We start from the raw sequence: 18747 nt of genomic DNA on the forward strand, positions 1-18747 counted from the left end.
TGACCCCGGACATGCCGAATTTGCGCCATTCTGAAAGGACCCCGAAAAGAATTTTTAACCATTTTCAAAAAAATTTTTTTTTTTTTTTTTTTTTTCGGGACTTAAAAACGGTGACCCCGGACATGCCGAATTTGTGCCATTCTGGAAAGGACCCCGGAAAAGAATTTTTAACCATTTTCAAAAAAGTTTTTTTTTTTTTTTTTCGGGACTTAAAAACGGTGACCCCGGACATGCCGAATTTGCGCCATTCTGAAAGGACCCCGAAAATAATTTTTAACCATTTTCAAAAAAGTTTTTTTTTTTTTTTTTTTTTTTTCGGGACTTAAAAACGGTGACCCCGGACATGCCGAATTTGCGCCATTCTGAAAGGACCCCGAAAAGAATTTTTAACCATTTATCAAAAAAAGTGATTTTTTTTTTTTTTTTTTTTTTTTTCGGGACTTAAAAACGGTGACCCCGGACATGCCGAATTTGCGCCATTCTGGAAAGGACCCCGAAAATAATTTTTAACCATTTTCACAAAAAAGTTTTTTTTTTTTTTTTTTTTTCGGGACTTAAAAACTGTGACCCCGGACATGCCGAATTTGCGCCATTCTGGAAAGGACCCCGAAAATAATTTTTAACCATTTTCACAAAAAAGTTTTTTTTTTTTTTTTTTTTTTTTTCGGGACTTAAAAACGGTGACCCCGGACATGCCGAATTTGCGCCATTCTGAAAGGACCCCGAAAAGAATTTTTAACCATTTTCACAAAAAAGATTTTTTTTTTTTTTTTTTTTTTTTCGGGACTTAAAAACGGTGACCCCGGACATGCCGAATTTGCGCCATTCTGAAAGGACCCCGAAAATAATTTTTAACCATTTTCACAAAAAAAAGTTTTTTTTTTTTTTTTTTTTTCGGGACTTAAAAACGGTGACCCCGGACATGCCGAATTTGCGCCATTCTGGAAAGGACCCCGAAAAGAATTTTTAACCATTTTCAAAAAAGTTTTTTTTTTTTTTTTTCGGGACTTAAAAACGGTGACCCCGGACATGCCGAATTTGCGCCATTCTGAAAGGACCCCGAAAATAATTTTTAACCATTTTCAAAAAAGTTTTTTTTTTTTTTTTTTTTTTCGGGACTTAAAAACGGTGACCCCGGACATGCCGAATTTGCGCCATTCTGAAAGGACCCCGAAAAGAATTTTTAACCATTTTCACAAAAAAGTTTTTTTTTTTTTTTTTTTTTCGGGACTTAAAAACGGTGACCCCGGACATGCCGAATTTGCGCCATTCTGAAAGGACCCCGAAAAGAATTTTTAACCATTTTCACAAAAAGTGTTTTTTTTTTTTTTTTTTTTTTTTTCGGGACTTTAAAACGGTGACCCCGGACATGCCGAATTTGCGCCATTCTGGAAAGGACCCCGAAAAGAATTTTTAACCATTTTCAAAAAGTGTTTTTTTTTTTTTTTTTTTTTCGGGACTTAAAAACGGTGACCCCGGACATGCCGAATTTGCGCCATTCTGGAAAGGACCCCGGAAAAGAATTTTTAACCATTTTCACAAAAAAGTTTTTTTTTTTTTTTTTTTTTTTCGGGACTTAAAAACGGTGACCCCGGACATGCCGAATTTTCGCCATTCTGGAAAGGACCCCGAAAAGAATTTTTAACCATTTTCACAAAAAAGTGTTTTTTTTTTTTTTTTTTTTTTTTCGGGACTTAAAAACGGTGACCCCGGACATGCCGAATTTGCGCCATTCTGGAAAGGACCCCGAAAAGAATTTTTAACCATTTTCAAAAAGTGATTTTTTTTTTTTTTTTTTCGGGACTTAAAAACGGTGACCCCGGACATGCCGAATTTGCGCCATTCTGGAAAGGACCCCGAAAAGAATTTTTAACCATTTTCACAAAAAGTGACATTTTTTGTTTTTTTTTTTTTTTTTTTTCGGGACTTAAAAACGGTGACCCCGGACATGCCGAATTTGCGCCATTCTGAAAGGACCCCGAAAAGAATTTTTAACCATTTTCAAAAAAAAGTTTTTTTTTTTTTTTTTCGGGACTTAAAAACGGTGACCCCGGACATGCCGAATTTGCGCCATTCTGAAAGGACCCCGAAAATAATTTTTAACCATTTTCAAAAAAGTGTTTTTTTTTTTTTTCGGGACTTAAAAACGGTGACCCCGGACATGCCGAATTTGCGCCATTCTGAAAGGACCCGAAAAGAATTTTTAACCATTTTCACAAAAAAAGTGTTTTTTTTTTTTTTTTTTTTTTTCGGGACTTAAAAACGGTGACCCGGACATGCCGAATTTGCGCCATTCTGAAAGGACCCCGAAAAGAATTTTTAACCATTTTCAAAAAAGTGATTTTTTTTTTTTTTTTCGGGACTTAAAAACGGTGACCCCGGACATGCCGAATTTGCGCCATTCTGAAAGGACCCCAAAAAGAATTTTTAACCATTTTCAAAAAAAAGTTTTTTTTTTTTTTTTTTTCGGGACTTAAAAACGGTGACCCCGGACATGCCGAATTTGCGCCATTCTGAAAGGACCCCGAAAAGAATTTTTAACCATTTTCAAAAAAGTTTTTTTTTTTTTTTTTTTTTTTTTTCGGGACTTAAAAACGGTGACCCCGGACATGCCGAATTTGCGCCATTCTGAAAGGACCCCGAAAAGAATTTTTAACCATTTTCAAAAAGTTTTTTTTTTTTTTTTTTTTTTCGGGACTTAAAAACGGTGACCCCGGACATGCCGAATTTGCGCCATTCTGAAAGGACCCCGAAAAGAATTTTTAACCATTTTCACAAAAAGTGATTTTTTTTTTTTTTTTTTTTTTCGGGACTTAAAAACGGTGACCCCGGACATGCCGAATTTGCGCCATTCTGAAAGGACCCCGAAAAGAATTTTTAACCATTTTCACAAAAAAGTTTTTTTTTTTTTTTTTTTTTCGGGACTTAAAAACGGTGACCCCGGACATGCCAATTTTTGCGCCATTCTGAAAGGACCCCGAAAAGAATTTTTAACCATTTTCAAAAAAAGTTTTTTTTTTTTTTTTTTTCGGGACTTAAAAACGGTGACCCCAGACATGCCGAATTTGCGCCATTCTGGAAAGGACCCCGAAAAGAATTTTTAACCATTTTCACAAAAAAGTGTTTTTTTTTTTTTTTTTTTTCGGGACTTAAAAACGGTGACCCCGGACATGCCGAATTTGCGCCATTCTGAAAGGACCCCGAAAAGAATTTTTAACCATTTTCAAAAAATTTTTTTTTTTTTTTTTTTTTTTCGGGACTTAAAAACGGTGACCCCGGACATGCCGAATTTGCGCCATTCTGAAAGGACCCCGAAAATAATTTTTAACCATTTTCAAAAAAGTTTTTTTTTTTTTTTTTTCGGGACTTAAAAACGGTGACCCCGGACATGCCGAATTTGCGCCATTCTGAAAGGACCCCGAAAAGAATTTTTAACCATTTTCAAAAAAGTGTTTTTTTTTTTTTTTTTTCGGGACTTAAAAACGGTGACCCCGGACATGCCGAATTTGCGCCATTCTGAAAGGACCCCGAAAAGAATTTTTAACCATTTTCACAAAAAAGTTTTTTTTTTTTTTTTTCGGGACTTAAAAACGGTGACCCCGGACATGCCGAATTTGCGCCATTCTGAAAGGACCCCGAAAAGAATTTTTAACCATTTTCAAAAAAAGTTTTTTTTTTTTTTTTTTCGGGACTTAAAAACGGTGACCCCGGACATGCCGAATTTGCGCCATTCTGAAAGGACCCCGAAAAGAATTTTTAACCATTTTCACAAAAAAGTTTTTTTTTTTTTTTTTTTTTTTTTCGGGACTTAAAAACGGTGACCCCGGACATGCCGAATTTGCGCCATTCTGAAAGGACCCCGAAAAGAATTTTTAACCATTTTCACAAAAAAGTTTTTTTTTTTTTTTTTTTTTTTTCGGGACTTAAAAACGGTGACCCCGGACATGCCGAATTTGCGCCATTCTGAAAGGACCCTGAAAAAAGAATTTTTAACCATTTTCACAAAAAAGATTTTTTTTTTTTTTTTTTTTTTCGGGACTTAAAAACGGTGACCCCGGACATGCCGAATTTGCGCCATTCTCTGAAAGGACCCCGAAAATAATTTTTAACCATTTTCACAAAAAAGTTTTTTTTTTTTTTTTTTTTTTTCGGGACTTAAAAACGGTGACCCCGGACATGCCGAATTTGCGCCATTCTGAAAGGACCCCGAAAAGAATTTTTAACCATTTTCAAAAAAGTGTTTTTTTTTTTTTTTTTTTTTTCGGGACTTAAAAACGGTGACCCCGGACATGCCGAATTTGCGCCATTCTGAAAGGACCCCGAAAAGAATTTTTAACCATTTTCAAAAAAGTTTTTTTTTTTTTTTTTTTTTTTCGGGACTTAAAAACGGTGACCCCGGACATGCCGAATTTGCGCCATTCTGAAAGGACCCCGAAAAGAATTTTTAACCATTTTCAAAAAAGTTTTTTTTTTTTTTTTTTTTTTTTTTTCGGGACTTAAAAACGGTGACCCCGGACATGCCGAATTTGCGCCATTCTGAAAGGACCCCGAAAAGAATTTTTAACCATTTTCAAAAAAAGTTTTTTTTTTTTTTTTTTTTTCGGGACTTAAAAACGGTGACCCCGGACATGCCGAATTTGCGCCATTCTGAAAGGACCCCGAAAATAATTTTTAACCATTTTCACAAAAAGATTTTTTTTTTTTTTTTTTTTTTTTTTCGGGACTTAAAAACGGTGACCCCGGACATGCCGAATTTGCGCCATTCTGAAAGGACCCCGAAAAGAATTTTTAACCATTTTCAAAAAAAAAGTTTTTTTTTTTTTTTTTTTTTTTTCGGGACTTAAAAACTGTGACCCCGGACATGCCGAATTTGCGCCATTCTGGAAAGGACCCCGAAAAAAATTTTTAACCATTTTCAAAAAAAGTTTTTTTTTTTTTTTTCGGGACTTAAAAACGGTGACCCCGGACATGCCGAATTTGCGCCATTCTGAAAGGACCCCGGAAAAAAATTTTTAACCATTTTCACAAAAAAGTTTTTTTTTTTTTTTTTTTTTTCGGGACTTAAAAACGGTGACCCCGGACATGCCGAATTTGCGCCATTCTGAAAGGACCCCGAAAAGAATTTTTAACCATTTTCACAAAAAAGTGATTTTTTTTTTTTTTTTTTTTTTCGGGACTTAAAAACGGTGACCCCGGACATGCCGAATTTGCGCCATTCTGAAAGGACCCCGAAAAGAATTTTTAACCATTTTCAAAAAATGTTTTTTTTTTTTTTTTTCGGGACTTAAAAACGGTGACCCCGGACATGCCGAATTTGCGCCATTCTGAAAGGACCCCGAAAAGAATTTTTAACCATTTTCACAAAAAAGTGATTTTTTTTTTTTTTTTTTTTTCGGGACTTAAAAACGGTGACCCCGGACATGCCGAATTTGCGCCATTTTGGAAAGGACCCCGAAAAAAATTTTTAACCATTTTCACAAAAAAGTTTTTTTTTTTTTTTTTTTTTTTTCGGGACTTAAAAACGGTGACCCGGACATGCCGAATTTGCGCCATTCTGGAAAGGACCCCGAAAAGAATTTTTAACCATTTTCACAAAAAAGTTTTTTTTTTTTTTTTTTTTTTCGGGACTTAAAAACGGTGACCCCGGACATGCCGAATTTGCGCCATTTCTGAAAGGACCCCGAAAAGAATTTTTAACCATTTTCAAAAAAGTGTTTTTTTTTTTTTTTTTTTTTCGGGACTTAAAAACGGTGACCCCGGACATGCCGAATTTGCGCCATTCTGAAAGGACCCCGAAAAGAATTTTTAACCATTTTCACAAAAAAGTTTTTTTTTTTGTTTTTTTTTTTTTTTTTTTTCGGGACTTAAAAACGGTGACCCCGGACATGCCGAATTTGCGCCATTCTGAAAGGACCCCGAAAAGAATTTTTAACCATTTTCAAAAAAGTTTTTTTTTTTTTTTTTTTTTTTTTTTTCGGGACTTAAAAACGGTGACCCCGGACATGCCGAATTTGCGCCATTCTGGAAAGGACCCCGAAAAGAATTTTTAACCATTTTCACAAAAAAGTGATTTTTTTTTTTTTTTTCGGGACTTAAAAACGGTGACCCCGGACATGCCGAATTTGCGCCATTCTGGAAAGGACCCCGAAAAGAATTTTTAACCATTTTCACAAAAAAGTGTTTTTTTTTTTTTTTTTTTTTTTTCGGGACTTAAAAACGGTGACCCCGGACATGCCGAATTTGCGCCATTCTGGAAAGGACCCCGAAAAGAATTTTTAACCATTTTCACAAAAAAGTTTTTTTTTTTTTTTTTTTTTTTTTTTCGGGACTTAAAAACGGTGACCCCGGACATGCCGAATTTGCGCCATTCTGAAAGGACCCCGAAAAGAATTTTTAACCATTTTCACAAAAAATTTTTTTTTTTTTTTTTTTTTTTTCGGGACTTAAAAACGGTGACCCCGGACATGCCGAATTTGCGCCATTCTGAAAGGACCCCGAAAAAAATTTTTAACCATTTTCAAAAAAAAGTTTTTTTTTTTTTTTTTTTTTTTCGGGACTTAAAAACGGTGACCCCGGACATGCCGAATTTGCGCCATTCTGAAAGGACCCCAAAATAATTTTTAACCATTTTCAAAAAAATTTTTTTTTTTTTTTTTTTTTTTTCGGGACTTAAAAACGGTGACCCCGGACATGCCGAATTTGCGCCATTCTGGAAAGGACCCCGAAAATAATTTTTAACCATTTTCACAAAAAAGTTTTTTTTTTTTTTTTTTTTTTTTTCGGGACTTAAAAACGGTGACCCCGGACATGCCGAATTTGCGCCTTTCTGGAAAGGACCCCGAAAATAATTTTTAACCATTTTCACAAAAAGTTTTTTTTTTTTTTTTTTTTTTTCGGGACTTAAAAACGGTGACCCCGGACATGCCGAATTTGCGCCATTCTGGAAAGGACCCCGAAAAGAATTTTTAACCATTTTCACAAAAAAGTTTTTTTTTTTTTTTTTTTTTTTTTTCGGGACTTAAAAACGGTGACCCCGGACATGCCGAATTTGCGCCATTCTGAAAGGACCCCGAAAAGAATTTTTAACCATTTTCAAAAAAGTTTTTTTTTTTTTTTTTTTTTTTTTTCGGGACTTAAAAACGGTGACCCCGGACATGCCGAATTTGCGCCATTCTGAAAGGACCCGAAAAGAATTTTTAACCATTTTCAAAAAAGTTTTTTTTTTTTTTTCGGGACTTAAAAACGGTGACCCCGGACATGCCGAATTTGCGCCATTCTGGAAAGGACCCCGAAAAGAATTTTTAACCATTTTCAAAAAAAGTGATTTTTTTTTTTTTTTTTTTTTTTCGGGACTTAAAAACGGTGACCCCGGACATGCCGAATTTGCGCCATTCTGGAAAGGACCCCGAAAAGAATTTTTAACCATTTTCACAAAAAAGTTTTTTTTTTTTTTTTTTTTTTTTTTCGGGACTTAAAAACGGTGACCCCGGACATGCCGAATTTGCGCCATTCTGGAAAGGACCCCGAAAAGAATTTTTAACCATTTTCACAAAAAAGTTTTTTTTTTTTTTTTTTTTTTTTTTTCGGGACTTAAAAACGGTGACCCCGGACATGCCGAATTTGCGCCATTCTGGAAAGGACCCCGAAAAGAATTTTTAACCATTTTCACAAAAAAGTTTTTTTTTTTTTTTTTTTCGGGACTTAAAAACGGTGACCCCGGACATGCCGAATTTGCGCCATTCTGGAAAGGACCCCGAAAAGAATTTTTAACCATTTTCACAAAAAAGTTTTTTTTTTTTTTTTTTTTTTTTTTCGGGACTTAAAAACGGTGACCCCGGACATGCCGAATTTGCGCCATTCTGGAAAGGACCCCGAAAAGAATTTTTAACCATTTTCAAAAAGTTTTTTTTTTTTTTTTTTTTTTTTTTTTCGGGACTTAAAAACGGTGACATGCCGAATTTGCGCCATTTTGAAAGGACCCCGAAAAGAATTTTTAACCATTTTCAAAAAAGTTTTTTTTTTTTTTTTTTTTTTTTTTCGGGACTTAAAAACGGTGACCCCGGACATGCCGAATTTGCGCCATTCTGGAAAGGACCCCGAAAAGAATTTTTAACCATTTTCAAAAAAAAGTTTTTTTTTTTTTTTTTTTCGGGACTTAAAAACGGTGACCCCGGACATGCCGAATTTGCGCCATTCTGAAAGGACCCCGAAAATAATTTTTAACCATTTTAAAAAAAGTTTTTTTTTTTTTTTTTTCGGGACTTAAAAACGGTGACCCCGGACATGCCGAATTTGCGCCATTCTGGAAAGGACCCCGAAAAGAATTTTTAACCATTTTCAAAAAAAAGTTTTTTTTTTTTTTTTTTTTTTCGGGACTTAAAAACGGTGACCCCGGACATGCCGAATTTGCGCCATTCTGAAAGGACCCCGAAAAGAATTTTTAACCATTTTCACAAAAAGTTTTTTTTTTTTTTTTTTTTTTTTCGGAACTTAAAAACGGTGACCCCGGACATGCCGAATTTGCGCCATTCTGAAAGGACCCCGAAAAAATTTTTAACCATTTTCAAAAAAAGTTTTTTTTTTTTTTTTTTCGGGATTTAAAAACTGTGACCCCGGACATGCCGAATTTGCGCCATTCTGAAAGGACCCTGAAAAGAATTTTTAACCATTTTCAAAAAAAGTTTTTTTTTTTTTTTTTGACTTAAAAACGGTGACCCCGGACATGCCGAATTTGCGCCATTCTGGAAAGGACCCCGAAAAGAATTTTTAACCATTTTCAAAAAAGTTTTTTTTTTTTTTTTTTTTCGGGACTTAAAAACGGTGACCCCGGACATGCCGAATTTGCGCCATTCTGGAAAGGACCCCGAAAAGAATTTTTAACCATTTTCACAAAAAAGTTTTTTTTTTTTTTTTTTTTTTTTTTCGGGACTTAAAAACGGTGACCCCGGACATGCCGAATTTGCGCCATTCTGAAAGGACCCCGAAAAGAATTTTTAACCATTTTCACAAAAAAGTGTTTTTTTTTTTTTTTTTTTTTTTTTTCGGGACTTAAAAACGGTGACCCCGGACATGCCGAATTTGCGCCATTCTGGAAAGGACCCCGAAAAGAATTTTTAACCATTTTCAAAAAAATTTTTTTTTTTTTTTTTTTTTTTTCGGGACTTAAAAACGGTGACCCCGGACATGCCGAATTTGCGCCATTCTGAAAGGACCCCGAAAAGAATTTTTAACCATTTTCAAAAAAATTTTTTTTTTTTTTTTTTTTTTCGGGACTTAAAAACGGTGACCCCGGACATGCCGAATTTGCGCCATTCTGGAAAGGACCCCGAAAAGAATTTTTAACCATTTTCAAAAAAGTTTTTTTTTTTTTTTTTTTTTTTTTTTCGGGACTTAAAAACGGTGACCCCGGACATGCCGAATTTGCGCCATTCTGAAAGGACCCCGAAAAGAATTTTTAACCATTTTCAAAAAAATTTTTTTTTTTTTTTTTTTTTTCGGGACTTAAAAACGGTGACCCCGGACATGCCGAATTTGCGCCATTCTGAAAGGACCCCGAAAAAAATTTTTAACCATTTTCAAAAAGTGTTTTTTTTTTTTTTTTTTTTTTCGGGACTTAAAAACGGTGACCCCGGACATGCCGAATTTGCGCCATTCTGAAAGGACCCCGAAAAGAATTTTTAACCATTTTCAAAAAAAGTTTTTTTTTTTTTTTTTTTTTTTCGGGACTTAAAAACGGTGACCCCGGACATGCCGAATTTGCGCCATTCTGGAAAGGACCCCGAAAAGAATTTTTAACCATTTTCAAAAAAAGTTTTTTTTTTTTTTTTTTTTTTCGGGACTTAAAAACGGTGACCCCGGACATGCCGAATTTGCGCCATTCTGGAAAGGACCCCGAAAAGAATTTTTAACCATTTTCACAAAAAAGTGATTTTTTTTTTTTTTTTTTTTTTTTTTCGGGACTTAAAAACGGTGACCCCGGACATGCCGAATTTGCGCCATTCTGAAAGGACCCCGAAAAAAATTTTTAACCATTTTAAAAAAAAAATTTTTTTTTTTTTTTTTTTTTTTTCGGGACTTAAAAACGGTGACCCGGACATGCCGAATTTGCGCCATTCTGGAAAGGACCCCGAAAAGAATTTTTAACCATTTTCAAAAAAAGTGTTTTTTTTTTTTTTTTTTTTTTTCGGGACTTAAAAACGGTGACCCCGGACATGCCGAATTTGCGCCATTCTGAAAGGACCCCGAAAAGAATTTTTAACCATTCAAAAAAAAGTTTTTTTTTTTTTTTTTTTTTTTTTTCGGGACTTAAAAACGGTGACCCCGGACATGCCGAATTTGCGCCATTTTGAAAGGACCCCGAAAAAAATTTTTAACCATTTTCAAAAAAAAAGTTTTTTTTTTTTTTTTTTTTCGGGACTTAAAAACGGTGACCCCGGACATGCCGAATTTGCGCCATTCTGGAAAGGACCCCGAAAAGAATTTTTAACCATTTTCAAAAAAAAGTTTTTTTTTTTTTTTTTTTTTTCGGGACTTAAAAACGGTGACCCCGGACATGCCGAATTTGCGCCATTCTGAAAGGACCCCGAAAAAAATTTTTAACCATTTTCACAAAAAAGTTTTTTTTTTTTTTTTTTTCGGGACTTAAAAACGGTGACCCCGGACATGCCGAATTTGCGCCATTCTGAAAGGACCCCGAAAATAATTTTTAACCATTTTCACAAAAAATTTTTTTTTTTTTTTTTTTTTCGGGACTTAAAAACGGTGACCCCGGACATGCCGAATTCGCCATTCTGAAAGGACCCCGAAAATAATTTTTAACCATTTTCAAAAAAGTTTTTTTTTTTTTTTTTTTTTCGGGACTTAAAAACGGTGACCCCGGACATGCCGAATTTGCGCCATTCTGGAAAGGACCCCGAAAAGAATTTTTAACCATTTTCACAAAAAAGTTTTTTTTTTTTTTTTTTTTTTTCGGGACTTAAAAACGGTGACCCCGGACATGCCGAATTTGCGCCATTCTGGAAAGGACCCCGAAAAAAATTTTTAACCATTTTCACAAAAAAGTGTTTTTTTTTTTTTTTTTTTTTTTCGGGACTTAAAAACGGTGACCCCGGACATGCCTAATTTTTGACTTTCTGAAAGGACCCCGAAAAGAATTTTTAACCATTTTCACAAAAAAGTTTTTTTTTTTTTTTTTTTTTCGGGACTTAAAAACGGTGACCCCGGACATGCCGAATTTGCGCCATTCTGGAAAGGACCCCGAAAAGAATTTTTAACCATTTTCAAAAAAGTTTTTTTTCGGGACTTAAAAACGGTGACCCCGGACATGCCGAATTTGCGCCATTCTGAAAGGACCCCGAAAAGAATTTTTAACCATTTTCACAAAAAGTTTTTTTTTTTTTTTTTTTTTTTTTCGGGACTTAAAAACGGTGACCCCGGACATGCCGAATTTGCGCCATTCTGAAAGGACCCCGAAAATAATTTTTAACCATTTTCAAAAAAAGTTTTTTTTTTTTTTTTTTTTCGGGTCTTAAAAACGGTGACCCCGGACAACCCGAATTTGTGCCCTTTTTGAAAGGGCCCCGAAAAAAATTTTTAACCATTTTCAAAAAATTTTTTTTTTTTTTTTTTTTTTCGGGACTTAAAAACGGTGACCCCGGACATGCTGATTTTGCGCCATTGTTTTTTTGGAAAGGACCCCGAAAATAATTTTTAACCATTTTCAAAAAAATTTTTTTTTTTTTTTTTTTCGGGACTTAAAAACGGTGACCCCGGACATGCCGAATTTGCGCCATTCTGAAAGGACCCCGAAAAGAATTTTTAACCATTTTCACAAAAAGTTTTTTTTTTTTTTTTTTTTTTTTTTTCGGGACTTAAAAACGGTGACCCCGGACATGCCGAATTTGCGCCATTCTGAAAGGACCCCGAAAAGAATTTTTAACCATTTTCAAAAAAGTTTTTTTTTTTTTTTTTTTTTCGGGACTTAAAAACGGTGACCCCGGACATGCCGAATTTGCGCCATTCTGAAAGGACCCCGAAAAGAATTTTTAACCATTTTCAAAAAAAAGTGTTTTTTTTTTTTTTTTTTTTTTTTCGGGACTTAAAAACGGTGACCCCGGACATGCCGAATTTGCGCCATTCTGAAAGGACCCCGAAAAGAATTTTTAACCATTTTCACAAAAAAGTTTTTTTTTTTTTTTTTTTTCGGGACTTAAAAACGGTGACCCCGGACATGCCGAATTTGCGCCATTCTGAAAGGACCCCGAAAATAATTTTTAACCATTTTCACAAAAAGTTTTTTTTTTTTTTTTTTTTTTTTCGGGACTTAAAAACGGTGACCCCGGACATGCCGAATTTGCGCCATTCTGAAAGGACCCTGAAAAGAATTTTTAACCATTTTCAAAAAAGTGTTTTTTTTTTTTTTTTTTTCGGGACTTAAAAACGGTGACCCGGACATGCCGAATTTGCGCCATTCTGAAAGGACCCCGAAAAGAATTTTTAACCATTTTCAAAAAAGTTTTTTTTTTTTTTTTTTTTTTCGGGACTTAAAAACGGTGACCCCGGACATGCCGAATTTGCGCCATTCTCTGAAAGGACCCCGAAAAGAATTTTTAACCATTTTCAAAAAAGTTTTTTTTTTTTTTTTTTTTCGGGACTTAAAAACGGTGACCCCGGACATGCCGAATTTGCGCCATTCTGGAAAGGACCCCGAAAAGAATTTTTAACCATTTTCAAAAAATTTTTTTTTTTTTTTTTTTTTTTCGGGACTTAAAAACGGTGACCCCGGACATGCCGAATTTGCGCCATTCTGAAAGGACCCCGAAAAGAATTTTTAACCATTTTCAAAAAAAATTTTTTTTTTTTTTTTTTTTCGGGACTTAAAAACGGTGACCCCGGACATGCCGAATTTGCGCCATTCTGGAAAGGACCCCGAAAAGAATTTTTAACCATTTTCAAAAAAAGTGATTTTTTTTTTTTTTTTTTTTTCGGGACTTAAAAACGGTGACCCCGGACATGCCGAATTTGCGCCATTCTGAAAGGACCCCGAAAAGAATTTTTAACCATTTTCAAAAAAGTTTTTTTTTTTTTTTTTTTTTTTTCGGGACTTAAAAACGGTGACCCCGGACATGCCGAATTTGCGCCATTCTGAAAGGACCCCGAAAAGAATTTTTAACCATTTTCACAAAAAAGTTTTTTTTTTTTTTTTTTTTTTTCGGGACTTAAAAACGGTGACCCCGGACATGCCGAATTTGCGCCATTCTGAAAGGACCCCGAAAAGAATTTTTAACAATTTTCAAAATTTTTTTTTTTTTTTTTTTTTTTTCGGGACTTAAAAACGGTGACCCCGGACATGCCGAATTTGCGCCATTCTGAAAGGACCCCGAAAAGAATTTTTAACCATTTTCAAAAAAAGTTTTTTTTTTTTTTTTTTTCGGGACTTAAAAACGGTGACCCCGGACATGCCGAATTTGCGCCATTCTGAAAGGACCCCGAAAAGAATTTTTAACCATTTTCAAAAAAAGTTTTTTTTTTTTTTTTTTTCGGGACTTAAAAACGGTGACCCCGGACATGCCGAATTTGCGCCATTCTGAAAGGACCCCGAAAAGAATTTTTAACCATTTTCAAAAAAAGTTTTTTTTTTTTTTTTTTTTTTTCGGGACTTAAAAACGGTGACCCCGGACATGCCGAATTTGCGCCATTCTGAAAGGACCCCGAAAAGAATTTTTAACCATTTTCACAAAAAGTGTTTTTTTTTTTTTTTTTTTTTCGGGACTTAAAAACGGTGACCCCGGACATGCCGAATTTGCGCCATTCTGGAAAGGACCCCGAAAATAATTTTTAACCATTTTCACAAAAAAGTTTTTTTTTTTTTTTTTTCGGGACTTAAAAACGGTGACCCCGGACATGCCGAATGCGCCATTCTGAAAGGACCCGAAAAGAATTTTTAACCATTTTCACAAAAAGTGTTTTTTTTTTTTTTTTTTTTTTTTTTTCGGGACTTAAAAACGGTGACCCCGGACATGCCGAATTTGCGCCATTCTGAAAGGACCCCGAAAAAAATTTTTAACCATTTTCAAAAAAAAATTTTTTTTTTTTTTTTTTTTTTCGGGACTTAAAAACGGTGACCCCGGACATGCCGAATTTGCGCCATTCTGAAAGGACCCCGAAAAGAATTTTTAACCTTTTTCAAAAAAGTTTTTTTTTTTTTTTTTTTTTTTTTTTCGGGACTTAAAAACGGTGACCCCGGACATGCCGAATTTGCGCCATTCTGAAAGGACCCCGGAAAAAAATTTTTAACCATTTTCAAAAAAAGTTTTTTTTTTTTTTTTTTTTTTTCGGGACTTAAAAACGGTGACCCCGGACATGCCGAATTTGCGCCATTCTGAAAGGACCCCGAAAAGAATTTTTAACCATTTTCACAAAAAAGTGATTTTTTTTTTTTTTTTTTTTCGGGACTTAAAAACGGTGACCCCGGACATGCCGAATTTGCGCCATTCTGAAAGGACCCCGAAAAGAATTTTTAACCATTTTCAAAAAAGTTTTTTTTTTTTTTTTTTTTTTTTTTTTCGGGACTTAAAAACGGTGACCCGGACATGCCGAATTTGCGCCATTCTGAAAGGACCCCGAAAAGAATTTTTAACCATTTTCACAAAAAAGTGTTTTTTTTTTTTTTTTTTTTTTCGGGACTTAAAAACGGTGACCCCGGACATGCCGAATTTGCGCCATTCTGAAAGGACCCGAAAAGAATTTTTAACCATTTTCAAAAAAAAGTTTTTTTTTTTTTTTTTTTTCGGGACTTAAAAACGGTGACCCGGACATGCCGAATTTGCGCCATTCTGAAAGGACCCCGAAAAGAATTTTTAACCATTTTCAAAAAAGTGTTTTTTTTTTTTTTTTTTCGGGACTTAAAAACGGTGACCCCGGACATGCCGAATTTGCGCCATTCTGAAAGGACGAAAAGAATTTTTAACCATTTTCAAAAAAAGTTTTTTTTTTTTTTTTTTTTTCGGGACTTAAAAACGGTGACCCCGGACATGCCGAATTTGCGCCATTCTGAAAGGACCCCGAAAAGAATTTTTAACCATTTTCACAAAAAGTTTTTTTTTTTTTTTTTTTTTTTTTTTCGGGACTTAAAAACGGTGACCCCGGACATGCCGAATTTGCGCCATTCTGAAAGGACCCCGAAAAGAATTTTTAACCATTTTCACAAAAAAGTTTTTTTTTTTTTTTTTTTTTTTTCGGGGCTTAAAAACGGTGACCCCGGACATGCCGAATTTGCGCCATTCTGAAAGGACCCCGAAAAGAATTTTTAACCATTTTCACAAAAAAGTTTTTTTTTTTTTTTTTTTTTTCGGGACTTAAAAACGGTGACCCCGGACATGCCGAATTTGCGCCATTCTGAAAGGACCCGAAAAGAATTTTTAACCATTTTCACAAAAAAGTGTTTTTTTTTTTTTTTTTTTTTTCGGGACTTAAAAACGGTGACCCCGGACATGCCGAATTTGCGCCATTCTGGAAAGGACCCCGAAAAGAATTTTTAACCATTTTCACAAAAAAGTTTTTTTTTTTTTTTTTTTTTTTTTTTTCGGGACTTAAAAACGGTGACCCCGGACATGCCGAATTTGCGCCATTCTGGAAAGGACCCTGAAAAGAATTTTTAACCATTTTCAAAAAATTTTTTTTTTTTTTTTTTTTTTCGGGACTTAAAAACGGTGACCCCGGACATGCCGAATTTGCGCCATTCTGGAAAGGACCCCGAAAAGAATTTTTAACCATTTTCAAAAAAGTTTTTTTTTTTTTTTTTCGGGACTTAAAAACGGTGACCCCGGACATGCCGAATTTGCGCCATTCTGAAAGGACCCCGAAAAGAATTTTTAACCATTTTCAAAAAAGTGATTTTTTTTTTTTTTTTTTTTTTTTTCGGGACTTAAAAACGGTGACCCCGGACATGCCGAATTTGCGCCATTCTGAAAGGACCCCGAAAAGAATTTTTAACCATTTTCAAAAAAGTGAATTTTTTTTTTTTTTTTCGGGACTTAAAAACGGTGACCCCGGACATGCCGAATTTGCGCCATTCTGAAAGGACCCCGAAAAGAATTTTTAACCATTTTCAAAAGTGTTTTTTTTTTTTTTTTTTTTTTTTTTTCGGGACTTAAAAACGGTGACCCCGGACATGCCGAATTTGCGCCATTCTGAAAGGACCCCGAAAAGAATTTTTAACCATTTTCAAAAAAGTTTTTTTTTTTTTTTTTTTTTTTCGGGACTTAAAAACGGTGACCCCGGACATGCCGAATTTGCGCCATTCTGAAAGGACCCCGAAAAGAATTTTTAACCATTTTCAAAAAAAGTTTTTTTTTTTTTTTTTTTTTTTCGGGACTTAAAAACGGTGACCCGGACATGCCGAATTTGCGCCATTCTGAAAGGACCCCGAAAAGAATTTTTAACCATTTTCAAAAAAGTTTTTTTTTTTTTTTTTTTTCGGGACTTAAAAACGGTGACCCCGGACATGCCGAATTTGCGCCATTCTGAAAGGACCCCGAAAAGAATTTAACCATTTTTTTTTTTTTTTTTTTTTTTTTTCGGGACTTAAAAACGGTGACCCCGGACATGCCGAATTTGCGCCATTCTGAAAGGACCCCGAAAAGAATTTTTAACCATTTTCAAAAAAAGTTTTTTTTTTTTTTTTTTTTCGGGACTTAAAAACGGTGACCCCGGACATGCCGAATTTGCGCCATTCTGAAAGGACCCCGAAAAGAATTTTTAACCATTTTCAAAAAAAAGTTTTTTTTTTTTTTTTTTTTTTTTCGGGACTTAAAAACGGTGACCCCGGACATGCCGAATTTGCGCCATTCTGAAAGGACCCCGAAAAGAATTTTTAACCATTTTCACAAAAAATGATTTTTTTTTTTTTTTTTTTTTTTTCGGGACTTAAAAACGGTGACCCCGGACATGCCGAATTTGCGCCATTCTGAAAGGACCCCGAAAAGAATTTTTAACCATTTTCAAAAAAAGTGATTTTTTTTTTTTTTTTTTTTTTTTCGGGACTTAAAAACGGTGACCCCGGACATGCCAATTTGCGCCATTCTGAAAGGACCCCGAAAAGAATTTTTAACCATTTTCAAAAAAGTTTTTTTTTTTTTTTTTTTTTTCGGGACTTAAAAACGGTGACCCCGGACATGCCGAATTTGCGCCATTCTGAAAGGACCCCGAAAAGAATTTTTAACCATTTTCACAAAAAGTTTTTTTTTTTTTTTTTTTTTTTTTCGGGACTTAAAAACGGTGACCCCGGACATGCCGAATTTGCGCCATTCTGAAAGGACCCCGAAAAGAATTTTTAACCATTTTCACAAAAAAAGTTTTTTTTTTTTTTTTTTTTTTTTTTCGGGACTTAAAAACGGTGACCCCGGACATGCCGAATTTGCGCCATTCTGAAAGGACCCCGAAAAGAATTTTTAACCATTTTCACAAAAAAGTTTTTTTTTTTTTTTTTTTTCGGGACTTAAAAACGGTGACCCCGGACATGCCGAATTTGCGCCATTCTGAAAGGACCCCGAAAAGAATTTTTAACCATTTTCACAAAAAAAGTGATTTTTTTTTTTTTTTTTCGGGACTTAAAAACGGTGACCCCGGACATGCCGAATTTGCGCCATTCTGAAAGGACCCCGAAAAGAATTTTTAACCATTTTCAAAAAAGTTTTTTTTTTTTTTTTTTTTCGGGACTTAAAAACGGTGACCCCGGACATGCCGAATTTGCGCCATTCTGAAAGGACCCCGAAAAGAATTTTTAACCATTTTCAAAAAAGTTTTTTTTTTTTTTTTTTTTCGGGACTTAAAAACGGTGACCCCGGACATGCCGAATTTGCGCCATTCTGAAAGGACCCCGAAAAGAATTTTTAACCATTTTCAAAAAAAGTTTTTTTTTTTTTTTTTTTTTTTCGGGACTTAAAAACGGTGACCCCGGACATGCCGAATTTGCGCCATTCTGAAAGGACCCCGAAAAGAATTTTTAACCATTTTCAAAAAGTGATTTTTTTTTTTTTTTTTTTTCGGGACTTAAAAACGGTGACCCCGGACATGCCGAATTTGCGCCATTCTGAAAGGACCCCGAAAAGATTTTTTAACCATTTTCAAAAAAGTGTTTTTTTTTTTTTTTTTTTTTTTTTTTTTCGGGACTTAAAAACGGTGACCCCGGACATGCCGAATTTGCGCCATTCTGAAAGGACCCCGAAAAGAATTTTTAACCATTTTCACAAAAAAGTGTTTTTTTTTTTTTTTTTTTTTTTTTCGGGACTTAAAAACGGTGACCCCGGACATGCCGAATTTGCGCCATTCTGGAAAGGACCCCGAAAAAAATTTTTAACCATTTTCACAAAAAGTGTTTTTTTTTTTTTTTTTTTTTTTTCGGGACTTAAAAACGGTGACCCCGGACATGCCGAATTTGCGCCATTCTGAAAGGACCCCGAAAAGAATTTTTAACCATTTTCAAAAAAGTGATTTTTTTTTTTTTTTTTTTTTTTCGGGACTTAAAAACGGTGACCCCGGACATGCCGAATTTGCGCCATTCTGAAAGGACCCCGAAAAGAATTTTTAACCATTTTCAAAAAAGTTTTTTTTTTTTTTTTTTTTTTTTTTTCGGGACTTAAAAACGGTGACCCCGGAATGCCGAATTTGCGCCATTCTGAAAGGACCCCGAAAAGAATTTTTAACCATTTTCAAAAAAGTGTTTTTTTTTTTTTTTTTTTTTCGGGA

At 34.8% G+C, this 18747-nt stretch overlaps 1 long non-coding RNA gene across 1 annotated transcript; it reads left to right on the forward strand.

Annotated features, from left to right (window-relative positions):
• The first annotated feature begins 415 nt into the window (after positions 1 to 415).
• Positions 416 to 4860, forward strand: LOC127910266 (uncharacterized). Its single transcript, XR_008074035.1, has 2 exons — positions 416 to 639; positions 4811 to 4860. It is a non-coding gene; the product is annotated as an uncharacterized LOC127910266 (long non-coding RNA).
• The last annotated feature ends 13887 nt before the right edge of the window (positions 4861 to 18747 follow it).

This window comes from Oncorhynchus keta, chromosome 21, assembly GCF_023373465.1.
Source record: "Oncorhynchus keta strain PuntledgeMale-10-30-2019 chromosome 21, Oket_V2, whole genome shotgun sequence".
In the NCBI taxonomy this organism is placed as follows: Eukaryota; Metazoa; Chordata; class Actinopteri; order Salmoniformes; family Salmonidae; genus Oncorhynchus; species Oncorhynchus keta.